This window comes from Cupressus sempervirens, chromosome 11 (assembly GCF_028749045.1).
Source record: "Cupressus sempervirens isolate cs-2001-9-10 chromosome 11, ASM2874904v1, whole genome shotgun sequence".
NCBI classification, from domain to species: domain Eukaryota; kingdom Viridiplantae; phylum Streptophyta; class Pinopsida; order Cupressales; family Cupressaceae; genus Cupressus; species Cupressus sempervirens.
This window is the reverse complement of record NC_143128.1, coordinates 443,642,184-443,658,610: the sequence shown is the minus strand read 5'-3', so window position 1 is coordinate 443,658,610 and position 16,427 is coordinate 443,642,184. Positions and strand designations below refer to the sequence as shown.

Sequence of the window (16,427 nt, the reverse complement as noted above, 5' to 3'; positions counted from 1 at the left end):
GGAGTCTACCAATTATTAAAAAAGGTTGTATGGCTAGTTAAGAAGATTCTTCAGAGGAGAAGACACTTTTCTATTGAAAAAGAGGTAAATGATGAATTCACTAAAGTTAAAGAGGCATGTGTGGTTGGCTTTGTTGATCAATTTGTGGAATCTAATATGAAACCTTTAGAGAAACTTGTGGTTGTTGTTGAGATAACCAAGCTTACTAAATTCCTAACCTTGTTGATACTAGGATGGAGATCTATTTTCATGATCAATTGGTTGGACCTGACATGGAAATTGCAGAGAACATAGATGGATAATCAGGTTGTTGTGGGCAATGAGTTAGATGTTGTAAATCATCTTGTTGTGAGAAATGAGATTTTTTATTATGAGATCTTACATATGGATGAGAATTTTCTTATGGTTGTTGATATGGATTTGAATTTATATGTTGTTGTTAAGATGATAGGGGATATACAAGTTACTATTGATCTAGTTGATCTGGATTTCCATATTGTTGCTAATGTGAATATGGTTTTGGATTTACATGTTGTTTCTTATATGGTTAGAGATTCTACTATTTATGACATGGACATTAATACCTATGTGGAGTTGGATGTTGATGTGTGTGAGGATGTACATGATACTACTAATTTAGATCTATACATTTTTCATGAAGATTCTCTCATGGTTGATATGGTTGAGCATTTTCATGTTGCTATTATTGTGGATTTGGGCTTATATTTTGTTGATCTAGCTTTGGAGTTACATGATGTAGTTGATTTAGATTTCATGTTTGAGGATGTTATTCTTGTTAGTTATGATCAATTGCATGAATTATTGGTGAAGCATTATGTTCAGTTTATTCCTAGAAGTGAGCATGTTGATTGGTTTGTTGAGGTTCATTTGATTTAGGTTTTTGAATGGATGAAGAAAATATGGTTGATATGTAGATTGGTTATCTTTTCCTTGACAGATTCACCAATACATTTTGGAAAATATGTGACTAAAACATTTAGTTACACCACTAAAATGTTTTCTCATGTGACTAAAACTAATTACATTCCACCATTTCTTCATATTTTATAGGCATATGTAACTAAATAAGTGACTAATTTGATCACTAGGTAAATAAGTTACTAGATAATTATTCATTTAAACACAAGTGACTAAATACACTACCAAATGAATGACTAAATAAGTAATTGGATAATTAGTCACTAATAATTAGTCATTTGTAATTTCTCTCTTCATTTTTGCTAAGGTATATTTATTAATGTATTGTGTTTATTTTATTTTCTTGAACTCATTTATAACCCTCAGACCTTCACTTTCTCATAGTGATTGTGGTTTCACATTGCATCTTCTCAAATACATGGTGGTTTGTTAAATGGCTTAGGATATTTTATTCACCATTTTGGATTCTTTGATCAATATTGCAAACTGATGTAGTTTTACTCGAAGAGGTACATCAATAAATGATACATTGATAATTTATTCTTAATTTAATTCTATTCCATTTATATTATGTATTTAAATTCTTAATTGTTTATTTCAATATTCATAATTAAAAGAATTATTAATTTATACTAATAGTTAAAACTATATTTAATAAATATAAATGTTATTTTTTATAAAATATATTTAATAACATCATTTACTAAATGTCATACTAATTAACCTCCACTACCTATTTAACATCACATTACAGTTTATTTCAATATTCATAATTAAAAGAATTATTAATTTATACTAATATTTAAAACTATATTTAATAAATATAAATGTTAATTTTTATAAAATATATTTAATAACATCATTTACCAAATATCATACTAATTAACCTTCACTACCTATTTAACATCACATTACATAACTAAGTACAATTGCTAGTTTACATTATCTTAAGAATTAAACATTTTACCTCTATAAAAAAACTTACTTAGGCTCCAAATTAAATCTTTACACATTCTATAAATATGAATAAGAGGTTGGACCTCTTTTTCTTCCTCACATTTGGAACACGATTTTGACAAATTATTTTTTTAATATTTACCTCCAAAATCTTTTGAAGTTTTTATTAGCAATGACAAGCACAAACCTTGTCTTAATATTTTAAAATAAAATACCAAAAATTACAAATATGTTTGTATGCATTAAAAAAAAATTCATAGATCTCTTCATCTTTGGTTGGCATGTAGAACAAAATGGCACTATTTTCTCGTCTCTACTTCATAATGGTGAAAGACAAAGATGAATCTCAAGAGGATTGGAAGGATTCTTGGTGAAGGAGTATGAAATTGGAAGAAAAGTGTGTCATTTTTATATGATCTAGTGATCACACACACCCCAGAATGACCCTCACTTATGGTGCACTGACTTCTAGACAAAGACTATTATATTCAAAAAATTATATTGGGGACTCACACTTCCCACAATCAGACCAACTATTTGATGCTGGTACAAGTGAAACTTCCACTTAAGGATCTCAAAAATTATGTTAGGTAATATGACAAGGAATGTAGTGAGTTTGGAGGATTTGACAATGCTGATGACAAGGTAGGGTTTCCTTTTCCTTCTCTTTTTTGTATTGAATTAGGAACATAATTTTCTATCCTTAGGTTGCAAGCTGTTGTAATAAATCATTAGATCCTCTAGTTTTAGATGTTTAGAGAATCTCATTTTCATGATTGAACCTTGAATTTCTCCTTGTAGAGGGGGATGGTGGTTAACTTCTTACTTCTATTGGTTAGTCTTACATTGTTCATTGACATATTGTTGCAAGTTTAAAATATTTTTTGTTGAGATTGTACATCACATCCATTATCAAATTCATTTATAGTTAAAAAAGAGTGACTTAAACAACATGCATAATGCACTCTACAATTTTTGAGGTAACATTGACGAGAGATTTCGACTTCACAGACTGCAAGTCATTTGGCACAAAAGATGAGGGGCAAGTTTCCAGATATATTGGAAGAGCTTCCCATATTTTTTTGGCACAATCCTAATTAGTTCAATTCTTATAATTTCCATTTTTATCTATGTTGCACCCTAATGGAAACTACACTTGTTGCAAAATTTGTGTAGGAAATGATGTTTACTGGTATTCTTCAAAGAGTTCAAAACTAGTTGTTGCAACAAACCCATGCTACTAGATTACATAATATAGAAACTATAACAATGTTACCATAGCTCTACACAAAAATCAAATTATCCAAGTTCCCTCCTAAAGATAGAAACTTTGAATTTTAAAAAATAAACACTTACTATAAATAGTAAGTGTGTCATTTGACTCAAACAAAGCACAAACCTGAATTCAACCAACTAAGACTCCCTATCCATAACATTAGCCTATGAGGTTCATAATGATGGGTTAATAACCTATCCTCAACATTGGCTAAAAAAGGGGTATTATAGTTACATTAGATAATTCTTTCTTCTTTTTGCAAGCTGACCTACATTCAAGGATGATGGGATTTCATGAGCTACTTAAGTTGAATTTCTTGTCACTATTCAGGTTATTTTGATTTTTACAAATTTGCACTACCTCCCACAAATTTCATTTTTTGAAGTGACCCTCTTTGGCAATTACCTCAACCTTTTTAACTCCATTGTGGTATCTGGTATCATTCAAGTGCTTTGTTATTGTTGTTGAGACAGATGTCGACATTGTATTTTGAAATCCTTTTCTAAATTGAACCCATATTCTTTCATCTCAATTTTTTCTAGTATACCTTAACACAACATATTCACCCACCCAACTTGGTCTCCAATTTCTCATCCAAAATTATGTAAGCCTTGGTTATAATTGGTATAAGTTATTATAAAAGTTTATTTATATGTTTAAGTGGAGAGATTTTTATCGAGGCCCTCACTTGATAATTTTTTCAATACATAATATAAGCTATATATACAAATTATTGCATATCAATATACTTGTCAATTCAAAAATTGAATGAAGTAATAACAACCATAGTTTCAAACAATTATGGGCCTATATACAAAAAAGTAGACAGATTCTAAGCCAAATTTTTCATACAATTTATACAAAAAATGTGCAGATCTCCCATCCCGCCTATAGCCATGTGCTTACTTCCTACCTACCAACACCATGATTAGCCACTTATCCCCAATGCTTTGTTTCATGTAGGGACATTTGTAATAACCCTAGTTCCATTGGACATATTCATGTGAGATATAGTGAAAGGAGGAAGCTTAGGACCCTTGAACATCTCTTAGTGGAGTTTGAAGGTACTATCTATAATTCCCCCTTTCTAGAATGCCTTATACGTTGCCCTAAATTCACAAAGCCAAATGAAATAAAATAAAATATGGTAAGTGATATAATTCTTACCCCAAAATAAGATAAAATTAGTCTTTTTTTGAACCACAAAGATTAATATATCTCTACTTCAGATCAAGTCTATTTTCTACATATGAAGGTGATTTGCAATTATGTATTATAACAATATTCTTTTTTCTTTTCTTTTGAAATACTTTTTTCATACAACATGCAATAATGGAAGCTCTATGTTATTTTCAATCTAGAGGTGATTTGCAATTTTTTTCAAGTTTTACAAATTGTGAGATGTATAAATATGTTAGATAATTTGTTCAATGCAATAATAATAATATACAAATGTTCACCTAAATACCTTAAAAAGTGTGTAATGATCGACCATTTTCAAGCCTCATACAAGAAGAAAAGTGCATGAAAGACACCAATAGTCAGCAAATCAACATACTAGCATCATTACAACATCTCCAACTTGATACAAAATATGAAATGGGTACTACATGTCTAGTATATAAAGAATACCAAATTGCAGCTCTATATGTGCCTCTATTACAGCTAAAATTTATCTTTCTAAACCCTGTAGATCTCATCTATGTATCCCAATACACCTCCAAGATGAAGCCAACTCCATGGAATTGTGTTGCAAGCCACAAATATGTTAAGGAATATGAGATCTTATGGTAGAAAAACTGACCTTTATCTCTGTGATATATATGCAGATTATTATTAGTCTTTATAATACTTATCTAAGTATGGGAATGATCAAAATTATCTGTACATAATATTACCTAAGTGATCTTCTATAAATATCTAATAGTAATGAACTAGAGTATAACCAATCTAATTGTAGATGCAAGAGATAGTAATATGTATTGTATTGATATGTTTTCTCAAGCAACACAATCAATATAAATAAGATGTCATGAGTCATGTCAACATAGAGACATGACTCTACATGGTATGTGCCACATAGGATCATGTCCCTAAATGGACATGACTATCCATAACCAAATTGGTTTATTGTTAATGGCTGATAAACTCGGGGCAATATTTCATATGAATAATATTCTTTACTTGGGTACAATACATATTATGTAGTCTCAATCACAACCTTGAACATACACTATTATATGGTGATAGCACTTTATCCGAATAGTGGTGGATATCATCATTGATGAGATTTCATAGTATCATAGGTTTCTTTGATGAGATTTTATCATAGTAAGTATGAGACCCGATTCAGGCATTGCTACATATTATTAAAAAGATCTTTATTCAAATTAGATCATATCTATATTTGATATGAGTAATAATACAACATATGTGTGTGTATGTGATCTATATATCTATTGATGTTAAATAATTAGATTCCATTGAAACTATTCTTCAAAAAAATATGATGCACAATGGGTTTGCCTCTTCAAACATTTAGCCATAAAGAGTTTTTTATTCTTATATGTTGATCATAATTTTCTTTCAATGGATAATCTAAGGTTGCATGAAATTGAGATTTCTTATGCAAGTTCCCAATTCCCTTTCAATGGGTATTTTGAGCTCTATCTCAATGGTAGTTTCACCTAGAATGAGGAGGTGATGTCACTAAGAAATACAAGGGGGAAAGTGTTCCAAGCATGCAACCAAAGGGGTTTCACAAGATAGGGACAAAGCTCATCTTTCTTTCCTTCATGTCACTTGCAAGGGATCCTTCATTTCCATAGTCAACATAGAAGATTATATGAATGCACCATTAGTTCTCACAAGTTTTTATTGGTCATAATTTTCTCTATTTTGCACTAGATAAATAACACTTGTGTTCTATGTGATTTAGCAGGAACCTCTATTTGAGTGTAAATATATGATCCAAGAGATAATCACATGTTTATCCCCAAAGAAGTTGGTACATCTGCTCAAGGAACATGACATATGTCAAGTTAGTCTTATGGATTTCAATTCTATTATTTTAGAAATTTTTTATCTAGGACAGGGATTTAGGTGATAGTGGGTGATAACCATAAGGAAAGAGAGGATACTATAAAATTGTAATTCCATGTAACATTGTGGTAGAAGACAAATTTCATGATATTCAAACCCAATACTATTATAAAGTTTCTATAAAAGTTGGTCATGAATCAATGACAAAAGAGGCAATAACATCACTTTGCAAGGTGTATTTTAAAGATAGAAATCACCTCTTTTTAAACTACAGGTTTAGCCAAAATGTCTAGAGTCATCTCCTTCACTACTAGACTATTGAATGGGTTCAACACGATAACATTGATCAATGCTTTTAGAGTTGGACACATCCCACTGATTTGGAGGATATTTTCACTGAATTTTAAAGTATCTCCAAAACTCCAACAATCAATACTAGATTGAAGTCCTCAAAATTCTGAATCTAATGCAACTCGAATGGGAAAAAAAGGAGTATGTATGCTCAACATATGGCCATTCAAAGGTTGGTCAAACCATGGTCAAAGGCTATCAGAAAGGCAAAATTTTGAACTCTCCAAAATTGGTCAAAGTTAGCATCAAAATGAAGGTCTTGTCGAGAGTTTTCCAGAAAGATTTGTTTCGTCAAAATTAGAGCTCCTACATGAAAGTTATGCTCAGTCAAAGTTTAGTTGACCAAATGCCCTAGTTGACCATATGATGATGTCAACATGATGATGTGGCAAAAATGTGTATCGGCCAATCAATGATTGACACATGGCACTATATGGAGATAAAAAATTTGGTGCCACGTCTATGGCAGGAAGCCCACGTGGCACCCCACCTTGGTGATGATTTGGCAACTGATGTGGCATTCAATTTGGCATGGCAACATGGCACATTGACATGGAACAGTCTGGCTAGTGGTCGGATTCGACCCCATGACCACTGTTGGCCTAAAAGGGATGATGGCCATTAGGTCACCGATCATTGTTAATAACTACATGTCAAAATTTCTATTTCAACTTTAGAATGCCACCAAGATAGTTAAAGGAGCCACCGGCAGGGGTTGAACCCCTGACCCGAAAGTCGGGTAAAATTTGTTTGGCCGTTGTGCCATGCACACTTTCTAAAGTATATGTGGCTTAAAATATATTTAAGTTGTAACAATCAGCCTGCCACCCATTTAAAATAGGGGTTATTTGTTATTTGTTAAAAAATTTCAACCCCCAAAATGCTAATAATGCCAAAATGTAAATGGGCAAGGGGGTAATTATGAATTTAGATTTGTTAAATGCCCTATTTTTGTAAAAGATAGTTATAGGCCATTTTAGGCAATTTTTTTGGTATAAAAAGGGGGGATAGAGTCATTTTCAAAAACATAGAATTGATGGAGAATTGATAGGCATTTAGTTGTGAGGAACTGATGCAAATTTGATAAGGAAAATGTAAAGGAACATTTTTTTGATGAAATACTAAGGATTTTGAACTTAAATCCTAGAGGAGAGAGAAAATCTAGAGGATGTGTTTTCAATCCTAAACAACAGAGTAGTGTGATGCTATTGTTCTACGAGGGATTGAATTTGTAACACATTGTACTTGATTTGGAGTTAATCAGATTGGTCCACCAGTTGGAGCTGGACCCAGAGTTGTAGTCCTCATGGGGAAAACTCTGAGATCAAACTATGTTTCCCTCTTATCTCTCATTTTACTTTTTCTCAACTTGTAATGTGTTGTTCTTACTACATTTCTGATTACATTAATGTGCTTTGGTAAAAGCATTAGTTTAACTTTACATAATTGGTTAAAATTCCTTTGAATCAGTTTGTTAATCCTCTTCTTTGTAATTTCAATGGTTTAAGATACATAACCACACATTTACTACATGGATCAGGAAATTATATCTGATAGTTAGGGTTAAGCCATAAACTTATAGGTCCTAAGTCAAATCAAGTTTGGTATCAAAGCCTATTTTTATAGAGAAATTACAGGTGATGAGTGTTAACCAAGTTGAGATTTTAAAAAGGAGAAGGTGAACTTGAAGAATTCAATCCAGAAATTGGGAAAAGAAGGACTTTTCCTCAATCAGAGATGGCATTTGAACAACATGTTCCCAAGTTTGATGCTGAAGCATTCTAGAGATCTTTTATAGAGTTAAAGGATTTAGTTGACATTCTTCTCCAAGAGAGACATGAACAACATTTGAGGAAAGAGAATAAAGCTAAGAAGAAGGAGGAAGCAAAATCCTCATCAGAAGATGTGAAAGGTAAAGGAGTAGGAGGTGGTAGTGACCCTCCTGAACCTCTATCCCCATCTTCTTCAGCTTCGTCTTCTTCATCCTCTTTGTTTACTTATTCTTCAAAGAAACCTAAGCATGTTAATGTGCCTTTGTTAAAATTGGATGTTAAGTTTGATTTGACTGTATATAGTGGTGAATTGGATGCAGAGAAACTAGATAATAGGCTTAAGTAGATTGAAGTGTACTGCAGGGTTCAGAAGATTTTGGATGATTCTTCCAAAATCTAGCTAGCTACTCTCAGAATGGGAGGTACCGCATTAGTCTGATGGGAGAGTCGGATCTAGGATGATCTTGCTACACATGGTAAAATCATTTCATCTTGGTATGAATTTACTTCTACTTTAAAGAAACAATTTTATCCTTTGGGTTATATGCAACAAGTCATTATGGATTGGCAAAATCTAAGGCAAGGTAAAGGGCAATCAGTACAAGAGTATACATAGGTGTTTAGGAAGAAGGCATTAGCTCTTGGAATTCCTCTTTACATGCAACATACTTCGTTAAAGTATATAGGTGGAATGCATTCATGTTTGAAGCATACAATATTGATGTTTAGTCCTTCTAACTTTGATGAAGTATGTGTTCAAGCAACTCATATTAAAGTAGGTGGAGGAAACATGAGTTTTAATTCTAAGAAAGAATTTGCTCCCCCTGATAGCATCAAGAAAGGAAAGAAGGAAGCCATAGTGAAGAAAGAGGAAGGTGACAAGCCTACTTGTTCACATTGTCAAAAGAAAGGACATGTAGAAGAAAAGTGTTGGAAATTGCATCCAGAATTGAAACCAAAGTGGTTTAAGGATTGTAAGGGTAAGAAAAAGTCTAAAACTATTGTTTAGGATATTGGATCAGATTCTAGTGATGAAACAACAATATCGGTTGTGGTTTGAAAGGAAAATCTTTTGTTGATTCTACCACCAATGTTTCATATGCTTCTACTTCTAGAAGTCATGTTGTTCTTGAAGATAGTAAAAGGTCTAAACTTTTTCATATAAGGGTAATTTCAAAGAACACCAATTGACACATTGGTAGATAGTGGGTCCCAAGTTGATTTGATTTCAGAAGAAATTGTTAAATAGTTGGGATTGGAAGCTAAGCCACATAAGAAACCTTATCCTTTAGGTTGGGTGTGCAATGATAATAGATTATAAGTTACTAAGAAATGTAAGTTAAGATTTTCAATATCATCTAAATTCATAGATGGGGTTGAATTTGATGTAGTTCCACTTGATATCTATGGGATTGTGTTGGGTAGCCCATATTTATATGATAGGAAAGCTATCTTCTATAGGGAACATAATAAGTATCATTTGTTTAAAGATGGAATCGAATACATTATAAGAGCTCATCGCATAAAGAATGAAGGATCAATTGTAAATATAGGACATTTGAAAATGATTGTAAATGCAAGCAATAAACTAACTCTCATGTCTGCAACAGCTAGTGCAAAGCAGGTGCTAGCAAAATCAAGTCTTCAGCCAGTGATGGTAAAAGAGGATTTGAACAATTCATTTTTTAATGGTGTTCCTATGTAGGGGATCTAGAAAGGTGATACTTTTTCCATTTGATCAGTTATTTTAGTTTTTTGCTTCTATTTCTACTAGTTGGTACTATGTGGATGATGGATGTAATAGTGGAAACTAGTGGATGTATGGTTGTTTGTATTAATAGTGCATGTCATTCTTCATAATGTGTTTGATGGTTCAGATATTCAGAAGTCCAGTGGTTTGGATAGATGATACTAGACAAGTGAGGCGAACATGCCCTCATTTGCATTCTATGTAAAAATAAACTTTAAGAGGTCTAAAAGCTTCTTTTTAGTGTGGAGGCTTGATCTGGAGGATATTTTCACTGAATTTTGAAGTATCTCCAAAATTTTGATTCAGTCAATCAGTACCAGATTGAAGTCCTCAAAATTTTGAATTGAACGTAACTCAAACAGTTAAAAAAGGAGTCTATATGCTCAAGATATGGCCAGTCAAAGGTTGGTCAAACCTTGGTCAAAGGCTATTAGAAAGGAAAATTTTTGAACTCTCCAAAATTGGTCAAAGTTAGCATCAAAATGAAGGTATCGTTGAGAGCTTTCTAGAAATGTTTGTTTTGTCAAAATCAGAGCTCATACATGAAAGTTATGCTTAGTCAAAGTTTAGTTGATCAAATGCCCTAGTTGACTGTCCAATGATGTCAGCATGAGCACATGGAAAAAATGTGTATTGACCAATCAATGATTGACACATGGCACTGTACAAAGCCAAAAAATTTGGTGCCACGTGTATGGAAGGAAGCCCATTTGGCACCCCACCTTGGTGATGATTTGGCAGCTAATGTGGCATTCAATTCAGCATGTCAACGTGGCACATTGACATGGAATAGTCTGGTTGGTGGCCGGTTTGACCCTATGACCACTGCCAGCCTAAAAGGGATGGTGGCCAATTAGGCCACTGATCATTGTTAATAACTACACGTCAAAATTTCTATTTCAACTTTAGATTGCCACCAAGATAGTAAAAGGGGCTGCCAGCAGGGGTTGAACCCCTGACCCTGCGGTCAGGTAAAATTTGTTTAGTTGTTGCACCACGCATGCTTTCTAAAGTATATGCAGCTTAAAATATATTTAAGTTGTAACAATTAGTCCTCAACCCATTTAAAATAGGGGTTATTTTTTATTTGTTAAAATGTTTCAACCCCCAAAATGCTAATAATGCCAAAATGTAAATGGGCAAGGGGGTAATTATGAATTTAAATTTGTTAAATACCCTATTTTTTTAAAAGATGGTTATAGGCCATTTTAGGCAATTTTTTTTATATAAAAAGGGGGGATAGAGTCATTTTTAAAAACATAGAATTGATGGAGAATTGATAGGCATTTAGTTGTGAGGAACTTATGCAAATTTGATAAGGAAAATCTAAAGGAGTGTTTTGCTAATGAAATACTGAGGATTTTGAAATTAAATCTTGAAGGAGAGAGAAAATCTGGAGGACGTGTTTTCAATCCTAAACAACGGAGCAGTGTGATGATGTTGTTCTACAAGGGGTTGAATTTGTAACACATTGTACTTGATTTGGAGTTAATCAGATCAGTCCAGCAATTGGAGTTGGACCTGGAGTCGTAGTCCTGACAAGGAAAACTCTAAGATCAAACTATGTTTGCCTCTCATTTTAATTTCTATCAATTTGTTATGTGTTTTTCTTATTGCATTTCTGATTACATTAATTTTCTTTGGTAAAAGCATTAATTTAACTTTACATAATTGGTTAAAATTCCTATGAATTAGTTTGTTAATCCTCTTCTCTGTAATTTCAATAGTTTAAGATACATAACCACACATTTACTGCATGGATCAGGAAATTATAGCTAATTGTTAGGATTAAGCCATAAACTTATAGGTCCTAAATCAGATCACCCAAAAAGGATGTTGATATTGGTTTTCTTTGGAAGATTTATCTTCCTCATCTTTGGTGGGGTATCTAGAAAAAGAGAAATAATAGAATTTTCAAAAACAAGGAAACTCTTGATTGGGTTTTGGGGCAAAATATTATTAGAACCATCAAAGAGAACTTCAAATATTAGAGGAAAATGTTTGATACTACCCAAATAAGTAATCCTATGAATGGTAAAGGTAATTAGATAAAATAGGATGACCAGAGACAGTATGTAAAGTGGAAATCTCCATCTTTGGGTTGGATTAGAGGTAATTTTGATGGTTCAACTAAAGGGAATCCTAGAAAAGTAGGATGTGGGGGTATTTTGAGAGACCACTATAGTAGGGTAGTGGATGCTATTGCAATACCTATACGCAAGTCCACTAGTCATAAAGTTGAGGCTACAACTACTTTGTTCACTACAAGGATGGTTGTGGAATCTAGATTTCAGAATTTATGGTTGGAAGGAGGTTTTCTTAATACTATTAACATGTTGAATAATAAGAGATTGATAATGTGGAGTATTGAGGGAAGTTTAATGGAAATAAAAGACCTTATGAAAAATTCTAATAATGTTTTTATTTCTCATATTTTTTGTGAGGGAAACAAAGCCATTGACTAGATTATGAATCAAGCAGTCTAAAGGGAAACAAAGTTGAGATGGTAAGATGACCTAAGAAAGAAAGTTGAGCCAATGGAAATTCTTAATTATGAAAAAAAACATGCTATCAAAGGAAATATCATTCAAGATTGAGGAATTTATGAGGGGAAGTGATGGGTTTATGGCAGATTTTTTGTGTATCCCAAGGAGTTACCTTTGTGCAATTATGGATTGTACTTGGCACATATGCAGGATTAAAATTTTCTTGGAAATTAAATACACTTTACTTTTCTTGTTGATTTTCACTTCTCAAAGTAGTTGTAGGTGCAGAGTTGAATACAAGATGGGAGGGGAACCAAGAAAGCAAGAGTTGAATAATTGCAAGGAATGGAAGGCAAATTTGGCTATATGGGATATACTACAAAATGGGAAAGTAACGACATATATTAAGAAAATTCATGGGTCTAAGCCCCTAATTATAGAGTTTCTTTTTTCAAAAATTGTATAGAAGATAGGGTTACACTGCATGGGGTTACTATGAAACTATATGAAGAATTTATCACAGAGATTATAGGTCTTCCAATGGAGGGACTTAAATTTAGAAAGGAGACTAGAATTTTGAATATTTCCTCCTAGAAATTCCCAAAAAATGATTAAGAGGAGAAAAGGCTAGAGAAGAGTAGTGAATTATATGACTTGAGCCAAATTAAGGTTATTTGGAAGGATTTTTTATCATGATTTCAAGTATTTCATCCTTGGTGGTAGATCTAAGAGAGTCCACAAGTTTCATTTTGTGTTCTTAAATAATTTTAGGTACAAATATAGAGTCTCTTTCCCATTTTATTTGAAATACTCTTTGATTCAAAGTCTCCAAGCCCACAAGAAGGAGTCACATCCTATGCTCCATGAGGGTTTAATTTTACTTATTGAAAAATACTGCAAAAATAAGGTTGTTAACCCCTCTATAGTTGTGGAGAAAAAATAGAAAGTGACTAGTAATTAACTTCACTCAAATTAATTTAAGGTTAAAAGTGAGGAGGGTACTAGTGATAGAAAGAGTACCAAAAAGGGAAATAAAAGGAAGATTAAAAAGAAAAATGTGGAGGAAGTTACAAATTTTGAAAAGTCTACTAAAGATGATCCTAAAATAGAAATGGGGGACCTCAATTCAAACTTGGATGGTTACTATGGGAGTAGAGGCATGTCTACCAAAAAGGATTATGTGGAGGATATTAAATATAGGAAAATTGAGTCAAATGCAAGGTTGGAAGCTTTAGGGGATGAAGAGGGGAAACACAGTGATCACCCTTCTCCTTCTAAAAGGAATTCCAATTAGGAGAAAATGAACATGGATACTAAAGGGTAAAGTCTTTGTCATGAAAGAGCATGGCCTTAGTAAGGAAAATAAAGATGAGCCTAATGAGAAATAGGATGCAAACATTAAGCTCTAGGTCAATAAAAAGGAGAATAAGAATACCACTATTGACTCTATGAATAGAATAGATGATGGGTGTAGGGATGAGACTCATTAGGTGAAGTTATCTTTCCTTCACACTACCAAGCTCAATGTCAAGGTGTCCCTTCAAGGTGATTCTTGGCTATACAATGAGATAATGGTGCTTAAGAAAAAAGTCAGGGATATTCAGAAAGAGTTGGATCATGAACATGATATGAGAGCCCATCTAGAAAAAAAATTTGGTAACATTCCTAGAAAACTTAAGGAGTATGAGCTAGAACTCCATCAATTAATTAAGGATAGTGGGTAGAGGATAGATCTAGTTACTTCCATTTTATGTGTTGCGATGGCTAGTTTGGGAAAGAAAATCAATGAGGAGATTATGTCTCCAAATGTTGTTAGTGTGAAGAGTTCAAGAGGACTAGGTAAGAGAACTAGGTAGAGTATGAGGAAAAATATTACTGAGGCATCTGAGGTTCCTAACTCTGACATGGTTGATATTATGTAGAGTATTGTAGAGGTAGGTAAGGAAGTTAAGGATATCATAAAAGAGTTGTTGTAGGTGTCAGTCATGGTCATTGGTGTATTGGTTGCTGGTTCATGTTGATTTATAGGTTTACTTTTATTTCCAAATTTTTTTTTAAACTTTAGGTTCCAAGTCCTTGTAAATCCTAGATGTTTTTTCTACTTGGATTACTCTTACAATTTTAGGTCCCTATAGAAATTGGTTTTATTGTATTTTTTTGGTAAACTTTAGGTTTCAGGTCCTTATAAAACTTGGTGTTGCTTAATGTTGATCTTTAACTTTTGTTAAAGGGTTTGGGTCCCTTCAAAACCTATTTTTTCCTTAATCTAAAAAATTACTAGTGTCCACTATGAAATCCATTTATTCTTCACTTTCTAATGTAGGTCTAGATGTACATGTCAAGATTATGACAACCATCTCATCTTCTCTACTTCAAATTCCATTTTTCAAGGTGTACATCCACTTCCACCAAGGATTTAAAGGAGTTTCTAATTTTGTCACTTCTTGATTTTATCTCTAAAACTTTATCCTTCCTACTAGTGAATACAATCAGTAACCAAATCTTTTCCCATAATGGAGACCTCAATAATTTGTTAGTAACTTCTTCTACCAATGAGATGACTTTTCTCTAATATCTAGATATTTGTGTAGCCATAGACATTCTTTGTTTAAGCTCTTCTAAAGAATACATTTTAATCACCAAGGATATTTGGGTTCAAGTCCCTATTCAAGGTTTCAATAGCACAAACATGCTTGGAGTGCTTGTAAAATGAGGTCTTTGAACTGTTCTCCACGTAAAGAGTTAGGTAGACTATAATAGTTTCCCTCTACTTTGAGAGAAATTTTAGACATAAAATCCACCATTGCAAGGAATGATACACAAATGAATTCTTCTTTGATTGGGGAGACTACTTTAACTACACATGTCACTTCTCATGTCACCACACCCACAAATTCAATAGTCACAACAATGCCACCAATAACAACTCTTGTTATTACACCAATCACAATGCCCACCACTTCTATAGCTCCTATGAAAACACTATTCACATCCCCTACCACTCCAATGACACCCAACACTCCATCAACACCCACAATTAGCTCAACTTGGTGCATAGGAAAGCCTAGTGTAGTAGATACAAGTGTACAAGTTGCCATGGATTATGCCTGTGGCCTTGGATGTACATTAGTCATATATGTGTGCAATTACTATTTTTGAAAATGATGTTAAGAAATGTTGTATCCATCAGAAATTTATCTTGTATATAACACCTATCTTGTAGTCTTTAGGTCCAAAAAATTAGTACACCTTAGGAAACTCATGAAGCTTGAAAGATATAGAGAAAACAATTAGGTTTCATTTTTAGGAGTTTGGAAACCACTTTAATTTTTTGGGTTTCAAGACAGTGTTATAATTCAATATGTGATCTAAATTTGTGCCATCTACAAGGTAGGGTCAACTTTTATCACTATCCCACATACCTTGGGTCTGCACTATGCTAGTATCTTTGTGAATATTTATTTGAAAAAAAAAAGTTGTGGATGAAATAGTAGTGAATTTGAGGGAGCTACTTAGATGTAGAGGCTATCTTAAGCATGGCTACTTGGCTAGAACATATCTTGCTCACTACTCATTAATGGAATTATTAGGAGGATTGAGGATATCTAACCAAACTTTTTTCAACATAACCTACTATAGAGAAGTAGGAGATTGATCATTCCAAGAAGTATCACAACATATATATGAGAACATAATACAATATGCAAGTTACCTATAAAATCCTACTTATTCTCTCATAGTATATCTACTAAATGTTACAGGTGATGGAAGATCGAAACCTAAGAATATATCAGTACACTTTGGGTTCCAATTAGTCAATCAAGGAGTATATATAACATTTCCAAGGTGGCTAG

At 32.9% G+C, this 16,427-nt stretch overlaps 1 pseudogene; it reads left to right on the top strand.

Moving 5' to 3' along the window:
• The first annotated feature begins 294 nt into the window (after positions 1 to 294).
• LOC149530332 (uncharacterized) lies at positions 295 to 15,732 on the top strand (annotated as a pseudogene).
• The last annotated feature ends 695 nt before the right edge of the window (positions 15,733 to 16,427 follow it).